Below are 12,533 nucleotides of genomic sequence, written 5' to 3' on the forward strand. Positions count from 1 at the left end.
CACAGACCTAGCACCACTTGTCAAGACATGCTGTGGCAGCGTCACACATAATATTTTATGTTTGGAAGTTTGACACAGATGTTAGCTCAGCGACAATCTTCCTCACACACAGACAAAAAAAGAGTAAATACAGAGACATTGGGTTTAAGTCTGAATCTCCTCCCAATTAGGTAGTTTAAGTTTTCCACTGTTGGGCTGATCACCTCTGTGTCTACTAAGAACAATCACTTTCTTGATCATGTAGACTGAGGACCAATTACTCAACCGTAAGATTCTTCTAGTCATCATCAGACCCTACCACCACCCAAAGCCATTAGGAAAACAAGTGCTTTTTCTTTGTAAGTGAAGGGAAAATATGTTAATAAATTTGGAAAAGATCTAGTAGAATTTACCAATCTCAATGAAGATACGCTGAGCAGACAGGGAAGAAGTGGATCTGGGCGCCATCTTGCAAAACCTTAAAGGGAGAAGTGTGACCAGGAAATCAAAATACAAAACAATTCACGTTGCAAGTTCTTCACCTCCACTCCTCCCATGAGCAAGCACGTTTCTGTGGACGGTGGAAAGTTATGGAGAGAAGAACTAGTGGCCTGTGCACTCCAGAGAGCCAGATATGGAAGAGGCTGGACAGCAGAGATGTGTGTGCACACACGTGCACGCTTGCGTGTGGATATACACACTTCTACAAGGGAACGTGCAAAACAGTATTTTGGTTAAGATTGTGGCTCTGAGCCAGCTGCCTGAATTCAAATTCTGGTTGTAGCCCCTTTGGGCTTGGTGAAACTGGCAATTTATCTAATCCCTTTGAGACTTGGTTCCATCATCTGTGAAATAGGCATGATAAAATTAGCACCATAAGGTTAATGGTAAGTTTAAGTGACATAATGCATGTAAAGTGCTGAGAGAAGTGTCAGTCATGTTACAAATCCCTGATAAAGGTGGATTTTATTATTTGCATATATATATGAATGCAAATGTATGGGGGTAGGAATGCAAACAAGAAATTTGAAATTAAAGTTTAATTACTCAAGTAATATACTAATATATCCTTATTATAAAAATTAAAGAGTTGCAATTAAAACCAAAACCTCCATTGCCTGGTCTCCTCTTCCTCCTGTGCAATTCCCCTTTCCAGAGGTTGCTATTAATAGAGATTCTATCATTGTACTTATAATTCTTTCACTGTGCAATGTTTAGGATTTACATTGTGCAAGTATTTTTCACTAACATAAATGGCATCATACTTTACATATTGTTCTGCAACTTGCTTTTCCCACTCTTATCTTTTGCTGTTGCTATACATAGATTCGCTTCATTATTTTTGACTGCATGGAATATAGACATAATTTATTACAGCATTTTTTGCTATATGATTATGTCATTTTCAGCTTTTTCTGTTCCCATATTGCTACACTGAACTCCTTGTATAGGCTTTCTTTTACAATAAGGGTCATACTAACACTGGTGCCTGGTAATTGCTGAGTATAGAGTCTGCTCATTTTCAATATTAACATTTACTAACATAGACTTTTATGTTGTGGTAGGAAAGATACTTCAGTCTCTCCTATTTTCCTCACTACCGGGGAAAAATGGTACATTAATTTCCTTTTATTGTATATTGTGCTCTAAATAGGTAATTTTGTTGTTACTCTTCAAAAATGAGCATTTATTCTTTTACAAATTTTATTTTTCATCATAAAATTAGCATATACTTATTAAATTGAAAATTTGGAAAATATGAAAGTAGAAGGAAAACAGTAATCATCCTATTCCCATGAGCTGAGATATTTAATACTCAATAATGCGATACCTCCCTAGGGAATTTAAAAAAATTAAAATTTGGTAACAATTACTTTTAACGATCCGGCTACATTGTGTGGTTTTAAATTAACAGGATAATAAATTATGGCTTAAATATATCAAGAATTTAGATTATTTAAATTTCTGATTGAAGGATTTAGAAAACAAAGAACTTATAAATTTTATATGTTAATGATAAAGGCAGTATTCCACATTTTATTTTGTCTCTTCTTTGAATAGTGTTCTTTTTACAGAGACAAAGTCATCATTACTTTTAAGACATTTCCAAGACCTGTATGGAAATAATAATAGTAAAAAGGATTATTTTAAAATTGGGCTTAAAAGGTTGTTTATGCTTTGCACTTATCATATTTGGAATATGTGTATCTCTGGAATTTGTATGGATCTTCCTGTTTTTATGAGAATTAAAAATGTGTTTTCCATAGAATGATAGTCTAAAACATGCAGTTGGGTCCCATAAATTATGTGAAATTTAAGTGGTGTGATATAAAAATTAATGCATATGTTATAAGTAAAATTTGTAGTATTGTGGTTCTCACCAAACTTAAGTTATGATTTGCATAATTTCAGTTGGTGGACTAAGAAAATTGTAAATTGTTTTTCCTCCTGCCACATGATGGCGCCACTTTAGCTTGTAACGGAAATAATGGGACGTTAGCATGCTGTGTTCCACATTCTGCTTTATCAGAATATCTGTAAGAGATATTGGTTTCTTTTATGCTATTATTTTTAACAGTCACTTAAAATTTTCAAATTGTTTTTTCTTTTTGTATTAGCATTTATTAAGAGTTGGTACCAAAGCTCATGCTGAAAAATGGGTGCACAAATGCATAACTTTTAAACAGGTGTTAGCTACAGTTCATAGCCAGGAAGAAAGCCAGACAACTGCCTTGATATGCTTTATGATTAATTTAAAGAACAATAATTGCTAAATACATAGATAATGCTAAGAAAATAAAGATCAGCATAAAACAGAAGTATGCTACAAAGTTGTAGATATATGGGCTCTGTAAACCAATTCTCCATTTTTTCCCATGGGAAAATAAGCCTTGAATTATGCAAGAGTGTAAAGAATACATATTTCTTATAAAACGCAACTGATTCATGTTGGGGCTTAGCTTAATGATGATTTTATAAGCAAATACTGCCATAAGCCTCCGATGCCCTCCTTTAGTTTATTAGAGCTATTAGTAAATGAATATAACTGAATGAATGTCAAATGTCAGGTAATTTGAATAGAAAACAGTTATAGGAAAATGGGATCATCACAAATTAGATAAGCATGTAAAAATGTATGATCAGACCTATATTCACCATACATGTGGCTATACTGTGTGAAGCTCATCCTTTGTATAAATTATTTAGCTAGAGTTGATTATTAATATGTATAGTAGTAATAATGTAATGATGTTTCATTAAAAGTTAAAAACATTTCTTTCAATATTGTACTCTTGGTGCATAGTTAGTTGACTGGCTCATCAAATGAATGGATTAACAATTCAATATGAATTTATTTTTGAACAAAGAAAAAATTAAAATGAAAGCCATTCACAAAACCAGAAGAATCAAGTTCGTATGTAAAACTCAATACCACACATATATTTTTCATCTATTCAATTAAAAATTGATGATTTAGTTTCAGAAAAACATCATTATTTATATTAAATTAAAATCATTTAACTTTTATTGTTTTTGAAGTTTTGTACCTGTTTAACTTGTATTTTTTAAAAGTTGGCATAAGAGCAGTAAGCACATAGAGTTTAAACACCGTTTTATGTTTCTACACTTTCGAATAACATTATGTTATTTCTATTTTTAGTTCTCTGAGAAATATCCGTACTGTTTTCCATAGTGGCAGCACCAGTTTGCATTCCCAATAGCAGTGTTTGAGGGTCCCCCTTTCTCTATATCCTCTGCAACATTTGTTATTTTTTGTCTTATTGATTATAGCCATTCTGATGGGTGTAAGGTGATATCTCATTTTAGTTTTGATTTGTATTTCCCTAATAGTTAGTGATGTTGAACACCTTTCCACATGCCTGTTGGCCATCTGTATATCTTCTTTTGAAAAATATCTGTTCACATCCTCTGTCCAGTTTTTCATGGGGTTGTGTGTGTTTTTGTTGCTGAGTTGTACGAGTTGTCTACATATTTTGGAAATTAACCTCTTGCCGGATATAAGATTTGCAAATATTTTCTCCCATTTGGTGAGTTGTCTTTTCGTTTTGTTGATCGTTTCCTTTGCCTTGCAGAAGCTTTTTAATCTTATGTAGTCCCATTTGTTGATTTTTTCTTTTGTTTCCCTTGTGTGAGTAGACATCGTATTCAAAAAGATACTGCTAAGAACAATGTCAAAGAGTGTACCGCCTATATTTTCTTCTAGGAATTTGATGGTTTCAGGTCTTACCTTCAAGTATTTAATCCATTTTGAGTTAATTTTTGTGTGCAGTGAACATAATGGTCTACTTTCATTCTTTTGCATGTGGCTGTCCAGTTTCCCAACACCATTTATGAAGAGACTTTCCTTTCTCCATTATACGTTCTTGGCTCCTCTGTTGAAATTAGCTGTCCATAGATGTGTAGTTTTATTTCTGGGCTTTCATTTCTATTCCATTGATCTCTGCGTGTGTCTGTTTTTGTGCCAGTACCATGCTGTTTTGATTACTGTAGCTTTGTAGTATGTTTTGAAGTCAGGGATTGTGATGCCTCCAGTTTTATTCTTTTTTCTCAGGATAGCTTTGGCTATTCATGGTCTTTTGTTGTTTCCTATAAATTTTAGAATTCTTTGCTCTATTTCTGTGAAGAATGTCATTGAGATTCTTATTGGGATTGCATTGAATCTGTAGATTGCCTTAGGTAATATGCACATTTTAACTATGTTTATTCTTCCAACCATGAGTATGGACTATCTTTCCACGTCTTATGTCTTCTTCAATTTCTTTCAATAGTATCTTGTGGTTTTCGATATGCAGGTCTTTCATCTCCTTGGCAAAATTTATTACCAGATATTTTATTCTTTTTCCTGTGATTGTGAAAGGGATTGTTTTCTCGACTTCTCTTGCTGCTAGTTTATTATGAGTCTGTAGAAATGCAACTGATTTTTGTAAGTTGATTTTGTACCCTGCAACTTTGCTGTAGTTGTTGATTACTTCTAGTAGTTTTATGGTGGATTCTTTAGAGTTTTCTTTTTTTTAACATATAATCGTGTCATCTCCAAACAGCAAGAGTGTTACTTCTTCCTTTCCAATTTGGACCCCCTTAATTTCTTTTTCTTGCCTAATTGTTCTGGCCAATACCTCCAGTATTATGTTGAAAAAGTGGTGAGAGTGGGCACTCTTGTCATGTTCCTGTTCTTGGAGGGATGGCTTTCAGTTTTTCACCTTTAAGTATGATGTTGGCTGTGGGTTTGTCATATACGGCCTTTATTATGTTGAGATACATTCCTTCTATACCTATTTTATTGAGATTTTCATCCTAAATGGATGTTGAATCTTGTCAATTTTTTTCTCTGCATCTATAGAGATGATCATGTGATTTTTATCCCTTACTTTGTTAATATGGTGTATCACATTGATTGATTTGCATATGTTGAGCCATTCTTGCATCTGATATAAATCCCACTTGATCATGGTGTATGATCTTTTTAATATATTGTTGTATTTGACATGCTAATATTTTGTTGAGGATTTTTGCATCTAGGTTCATCAGTGATGTTGGGCTGTAATTTTCCTGTTTTTTGTTGTCCTTGTCTTGTTTTGGTATCAGGGTAATTTTGGCCTCATAGAGTGAGTTAGGAAGTGTTCCATATTCTTCAATTTTTCAGAATTGATTGAGAGGAATAGGTATTAATTGCTCTTTGAATGTTTGGTAAAATTCTCCAGAGAGAAGTCACCTAGTCCTGGAGTTTTGTTTTTTGGAGATTTTTGATTATGGTTTCATTCTCTTTACTTGTGATTGTTCTATTCAGATCCTTGATTTCTTCTTGATTCAGTTTTGGGAGGTTGTATGAGTCTGAGAATTTATCCATTTCTTCTAGATTAACCCATTTGTTGGCATATAGCTTGTCATAGTATTTTCTTACAATCCATTTTAATTCTTTGGTATCTGTTGTAATTTCTCCTATTTCATTTTTAACTTTATTTATTCAAGCCTTCTCTCTTTTTTTCTTAGTGGGTCTCACTAAGGGTTTGTCAGTTTTGTTTATCTTCTCAAAGAACCAGGTTTTAGTTTCATTGATCCTTTCTATTGTTTTTTCAGTCTCTATTTCATTTATTTCTGCTCTAATTTTTATTATTTCCCTCCTCCTTCTCACTTTGTCTCTGTTTGTTCTTCTTTTTCTAGTTGTGTTAGGTGTAGGTTAAGATTACTTATTTGAGATTTTTCTTGTTTTATTGAGGTTCTCCTGTATTGCTGTGAATTTCCCTCTTAGTACCACTTTTGCTGCATCCCATAAGAGTTGGTATGTTGTATTTTCATTCGTCTCTAGATATTTTCTGATTTCTCCTTTGTTTTCTTCATTGATCCAATGGTTGTTCAGTAGCCTGTTGTTAGTGTCCACATATTTGTGATTTTTCCAGCTTTTTCCTTGTAGTTGATTTCAAGTTTCATAGCATTGTGCTCAGAAAAGATGCTTAATATGATTTAAATTTTCTTAAATTTATTAAAGTTTCCTTTGTTTCCCTACATAAAGTCTATTTTTGAGAATGTTCCATATGCATCTGAGAAGAATGTATATTCTATTGTTTTTCGGTGGAATATTATCTATATATCTACTAAGTCCATCTAGTCTAGTGTTTTAACATAACACTGTTTTCTTTTTGATTTTCTGTCTGGATGATACACACATTTATGTAAGTACGGTGGTGAGGTCCCCTACTATTCTTATGTTATTGTCAATTTCTCCCTTTAGATCTGTTAGTAGTTGCTTTATGTACTTTGGTACTCCTGTATTGGGTTCATATATATTCATTAGTTTTATGTCCTCTTCATGGAATGTCCCTTTGATCATTAATTATATTCTGCTCGTCTTTGTCTCTCATTGTCTTTTTAATCTTTAAGCCTGTCCAGTCTGATGTAAGTATGGCAACGCTTGCTTTCTTTTGCCTGCCGTTTGCTTGTAGCATTGTCTTCCATCCCTTCACTCTGAGGTCATGTTTGTCTTTAGAGCTGAGATGTGTTTCGTGGAGGCAGCATATTGTTGGGTCTTGTTTTTTAATCTATCCAGCCAGTCTGTGTCTTTTAATTGTAAAATTCAACCCATGTACATTTAGAGTGATTATTGATATATGAGGGCCTAATACAACCATTTTGTCTCATGTTTTCCAGTGTTTCTATATTTCCATTGTTTCTTTTCCCTTGTCTTTCTGACTCCCATTTTGCTTTTGTTTTCTCCTGTAATGGTTTTCTCATTATTTATGATTTGTCTTTCTACTCTGATTTTTTTATTTAGTGGTTACCATGAATTTTGTATAAAATTTCTCATAGATGGGATAGTCCATTTTCTGATAGCCTCTTATTCCCATGGCCGAGTGGTTAAGTTGATGTGCTCTGCCTCAGTAGCCTGGGATTTCACCAGTTCAGATCCTGGGTGCAGACATGGTACTGCTCATCAGGCCATGCTGAGGCAGCAACCCACATATCACAACCAGAGGCACTCACAACTAGAATATATAACTATGTACTGGGGCTTTGGAGAGAAGAAGAAGGAAGAAAAAAAATGGCAGCAGATGTTAGCTCAGGTGAAAATCTTTAAAAAATTTTTCTCATAGATGAGATAGTCCATTTTCTCATAGCCTCTTATCTCTGTTAGCCTACAAGGGTTCTATTTCCCCTTCTAGAGTCATTATCGTCACAAATTATTCTTTTTAGTCTTGTGAGTTTGTGACTCAATTGAAGTATTTATGATTATTTTTGATGCTTTCCTTCCCTTTATCTTTTACGTTATAATTAAGGATTTTCTTAGCCTATTCTTGTAGGAGCTGTAATTTTCTGATTCTGTATGCCTATCTCCTTGTCATATCTTTGCAAAGCTTTGCCCTTTTGTCTCAGGTAGGATGGCTCCTTTCATCATTTCTTCTATGGCAGGTCCAGTGGCAATGAACTCCCTCAGGTTTTGTTTATCTTGGAAAGCTTTTATTTCTCCATCAAATCTGAATTATAATTTAGCTTGGATAGAGTATTGTTAGCTGAAAGATTTGTATTTCAGTATTTTGAGTATATCATTCCATTCTTTCCTAGCCTGTAACGTTTCTGCTGCAAAATCTGCTGAAAGCCTGATATGTATTCCTTTATAGGTTACTTTCTTCTACCTTACTGTCCTTAATATGTTTTCTTTGTCACTTATTTTTGCCAATTTTAATATTATATGCCTTAGAGAAGGTCTTTTTGCATTGATATCATTAGGAGTTCTATTGACTTGTAAGTCCAGTTTCTTCCCCAGCTTTAGGAAGTTTTCAGCTATTATTTCTTTGAACAAGCTTTCAGCTCCTTTCTCCTCTCCTCTCTCTCTGGTATATGTGTAACCCTTATGTTACTTTTCCTAATTGAGTCAGATATTTCTGGAAAAATTTCTTCATTTTTTAAAATCTTATTTCTCTTTCTTCCTCCATCTGAAGCATTTTCGTATTTCTATCTTCTAACTCAGGAATTCTGTCCTCCATAAGATCTGCTTTACTTTTTATCATTCACACCATGAAATGTATTCTAAGGCCAAATAGAAATGAGTTTCATGTTGTCTACATATTTGGAATAATCCAATCACAATCTTTCCACTAATTTGAGTAATCAAGGATCAGTTGTGCCTCTGGAGAGGAGTCTTAGAATGTCCCAGCTGGGAGAGACTTCAATGACCATATATTCACTCCCTTGGGTGTTCAGACGAAAGAGTCTAGTAAGATCCAGAGAGGTCTCACAACTTGGCCAAGGCACCTAACTTCAAGGGAACATACAACAAATCAAGTATTCCAATACCAAAAAGTGTATTTTTGGTACTCTAGACAAATCCTTAGTCTTCTTTGGATTTCTATTCTTGCATTTCTTATTTGAAAGTGTCTCTGGGTAGCCTTTCAGTCCCATAGCTGATTTCCTTTCCCAAAGTGGACCTGGAGTGGTCTGGGCAACCTGGCATTTTCTTTCTCTATGTAGATTTTCACTGTTGTATGAGGTGGTCTTCTGTGGGAAGGACGAGAGGCAGGCACAGGGCTGATGTGTTCTGAAATTTAGTTCTTCCTGGAAGGTGGCCGGGCCATGTTCTCAGTGCCAGGCAACCACATTCTCAGGGGGAAACAGAGGACAGGGTCAGTGTGTAGGGACTGGGTTTACCATAGTTTTGGCCAGTCCTGGCTGGGACCAGGCCTTGTGCTTGGAGACTCAGAGCACTTTGAGAAAGTTATAGCATACAAGCCAAGAAATGGAATAGGGATTGGACAGGGGTATCCTCCAGGCTTAGAATATTTGGGATGTGAACATTGAACTAGCTTTATTTATCTCCAATCCCTGCTCTTGGTATTGACATGTACTATTTGGGGTCATAGACAAACTTCAGGATATTCAAAGGAGAATACCAGGCTGTTGAAGAGACTTCAAATCATGTACAGGGAGGAACAGCTAAGAAATGTGGACGAGTGTAGAACTGGAAGACAGATATGGGGGGTACTTGGCCATATTCTTCAGATATCTGTCAAGAAAGAGCTGGCTTATGGGAAGACAGCTGGATTCTCATATCTGCTTATGCATTCTATCTATGGCAATATGTTGATTTGGTTAAAATATATGAGAAAAACCTGACCTTAAACAGATATGTAGTAAAAAAGGGAGGTTCGTTTCAGTATGGAATGTTAATGAACTTTTCACATTCTGTTATTTTTCATCCAGTGATCTATCTTCATGTTGAATGGAAATTTCACCCATGCATGGTTTTGTAACATTATACATTGATCATTTTGATGAGGATTTTTAGGCTGCTTAATTTTAAAATGGCTTATGATGAGGATTTTTAGGCTGGTTAGTTTTAAAACTACAGATGAGATTCAGGCTCCAAGGAGTGGAATTTGTTTGCCCCTTTGTTGGGAAACATTTACATTTCTAAGGGAAACCTCTATCTGTGAAGATGCCTCCCTCTCTGTGCCAGGAAGAAGGGGGGATGGTTTTATCTCTAGAAGCTCTTAATCAATGCCAGAGGCAAGAACTTAAGTTGGTTGCTGTCTGGCAATCTCATGTAACTGATTTAGGGTGGTGGCTTCTGACCTTTACTTAATCCGATTTGATTCTTGTCTAAAAGTCATGGGATCACCCAACAACCAGACCCCACCTGCACTGATACCATTTTAACTTTTTTTTGTTCTTTCCTTTGTCTTCGTAAAGAGATGACTCACATACCTATGCCTTAAATTTAGCCCTAACCCTCAACTTGGGGCAGCAGCAGAAGCTCTGACTGCCCATGGGACCTGTCCCCATTGTTAGCGGGGGCAGCAGCAGGAGCTCTGACTGCCCGGTCCTGTCCCCACACACCAGCTCTACCTGCCCATGGGTCCTGTCCCCATGCTACACTATTCTCTAAATAAAAGAGCACTACTGCCAGATCTTGAGAGTCTAAGAAATCTTTCTTTCGACTCCTCGGCTCACCGACCCCGCATCAATTTGGGAAACAATTCACCGAGTCAGGCAACTTCCACATGTTGACACATTTCATTATACAGTATCAAAAATCAAAGTAGTTAACATCACCACCAATGTCTTGAAATCAGAGAAGTATTTAAATAATGGGGAGCCATCCAGCTCACGGTGGCGGGTACCATTTTTCTTAAACTCTGATTTTTGTCACAAAGCTTAGATTTTTGTCATTAGCAAGAACTCTGAGTTGTTTTTCTTGATGTTAGAGGCTCAGTTCCTTCACTATTAAGAAGATGTCTGCCAAACACCTAAGTCTGAATAACCGTAGTTTGTCATTCAGTCATTCTTTTCAGCAAAAACTGTGTTTGCTGGAAATAGTGACTACTTCAGCTCACAACTCAAACATGCAATTGTTTTCCCTCGAGATGACTATCACCAATGGAATGCAACAGAAATGTTTTATGTTTCCATCTCTTTTTGTCACATAGAATACTAAAAAGACATATACTTAAGAGTTGAAGTTTAGTAAAATTAATATTGTTACTGCTTCATCAATGTTTTGGATGGAAATGTGTCATTCCCAAATTTGTATGCTGAAGTCCTCACCCTCAGTCCCTCAGAATGTGACTGTATTTGAAGACAGGGCTTTTAAAGAGACCATTAAGTTAAAATGAGGTCTTTTGGATTGGATTTGGGTGGGCCCTTAGGGTGGATCCTAATCCAGTCTGACTGGTGTCCTTATAAGAAGAAGAAATTTGGACACTAAAAAAGAAGAGACATCAGGGACATGCATGCATAGAGGAAGCACCATGTGTCCACACAGCGAGAAGCTGGCCATCTGCAAGGCAAAGAGAGAGGCCTCAGGAGAAACCATCTTCAGACACCTTGATCTTGGACTCCAACCTCAGAACTATCAGAAAATCAATTTCAGTTGTTTAAGTTGCCTCAACTGTGGTATTCCTTCATGGCAGCCCTTGCAAACTAATGCAGTCAATAGAATTTTTAAGTGAAACTGGATTTTTTTTTTTTTTTGCTGTAAATATGTGGCAGTGAAGGACACAATGACCACTAAGACAGAATTGATGCTACTGCCTTGATTCAGGCTAAGTTATCAGCAGTTTTACTCAGCATTGCTTTTGCACCATCAGTGCAAACATCAACACAATGCAACAAGCAAATAATATTTACGTATTACTGAGAAAATAGTTCTGACTTAATAAATCCCTGAAAACATCTTAGAGCCCCTAGTGGTCCATGGACCAAACTTTGAGAACCAGTGTTTTAAATCTACTTTATTTGTCATGCTGAAACTGCAATGGCAGCAGTGAAGCCCAGGTTTTCTCCACTGCTTCACCACTCTACTTGTTCACCAGTGATTAGCAGATCAATTGTATCATATACTTTGACTGATGAATGAATAAGTGGTCAGAAGCCATTGTAAGTAGCATCTAGTTCTGCAAAAATGATAAAATTGACCTGAATGCTTTGGTTGGAGCCTCTAGAGTGAAGAACCATGGTCATGTGCCTCCGTTTTCTTCTTCTTGGTGGTACTCTAGGGATCAGATGCTGGATCCATGATGATTGTGCTTTGGTGACAGAGGAAGAGCTCAGTGAAGGCCAAGAGTCTAACTACATCACGTTCAGTACCTATAATACATTTCTGTGGCAACACTTCAGCCTTGCCATTAAACATAATTTTTACTTGTTTAAGTGACCGGTGGTTGGGACGGTAGCTTGACTTTTTGGCAAAACCATAAAGGGGAGGAATAGAACAACATGACTTGCAGAATTAATGGGTCAAATAATATACTTAGCAACTGAACAGAAACGAAAAGAGGCCAGGATTTTGAACTTAGACTCATATAAGCCTCCAGAAATGGATAAATTTAGTTATGTTCCCCTGATACACTTTGACTTTTGTGAAAACATCCTCTTTTTTGCTTGAGGAAGATTGCCACTGAGCTAGTATCTGTGCCAATCTTCCTCTAGTTTTGTATATGGGACATCAGCATAGCATGTCTTGATGAGCAGATGAGTTGTGTAGGTCCATGCCTGGGATCCGAACCCATGAACCCTGGGCTGCTGAAGCAGAGTGTGCAAAC

The 12,533-nt window shown here is 36.1% G+C and overlaps 1 protein-coding gene across 1 annotated transcript in view; it reads right to left on the reverse strand.

The window, feature by feature from the left end:
• Nucleotides 1-12,533, reverse strand: part of LOC124235405 (T cell receptor alpha chain MC.7.G5-like) — a 474,302-nt gene that overhangs the window by 313,424 nt on the left and 148,345 nt on the right. The window lies entirely within an intron of this gene.

Source organism: Equus quagga, chromosome 2 (assembly GCF_021613505.1).
Source record: "Equus quagga isolate Etosha38 chromosome 2, UCLA_HA_Equagga_1.0, whole genome shotgun sequence".
Taxonomy (NCBI): Eukaryota; Metazoa; Chordata; class Mammalia; order Perissodactyla; family Equidae; genus Equus; species Equus quagga.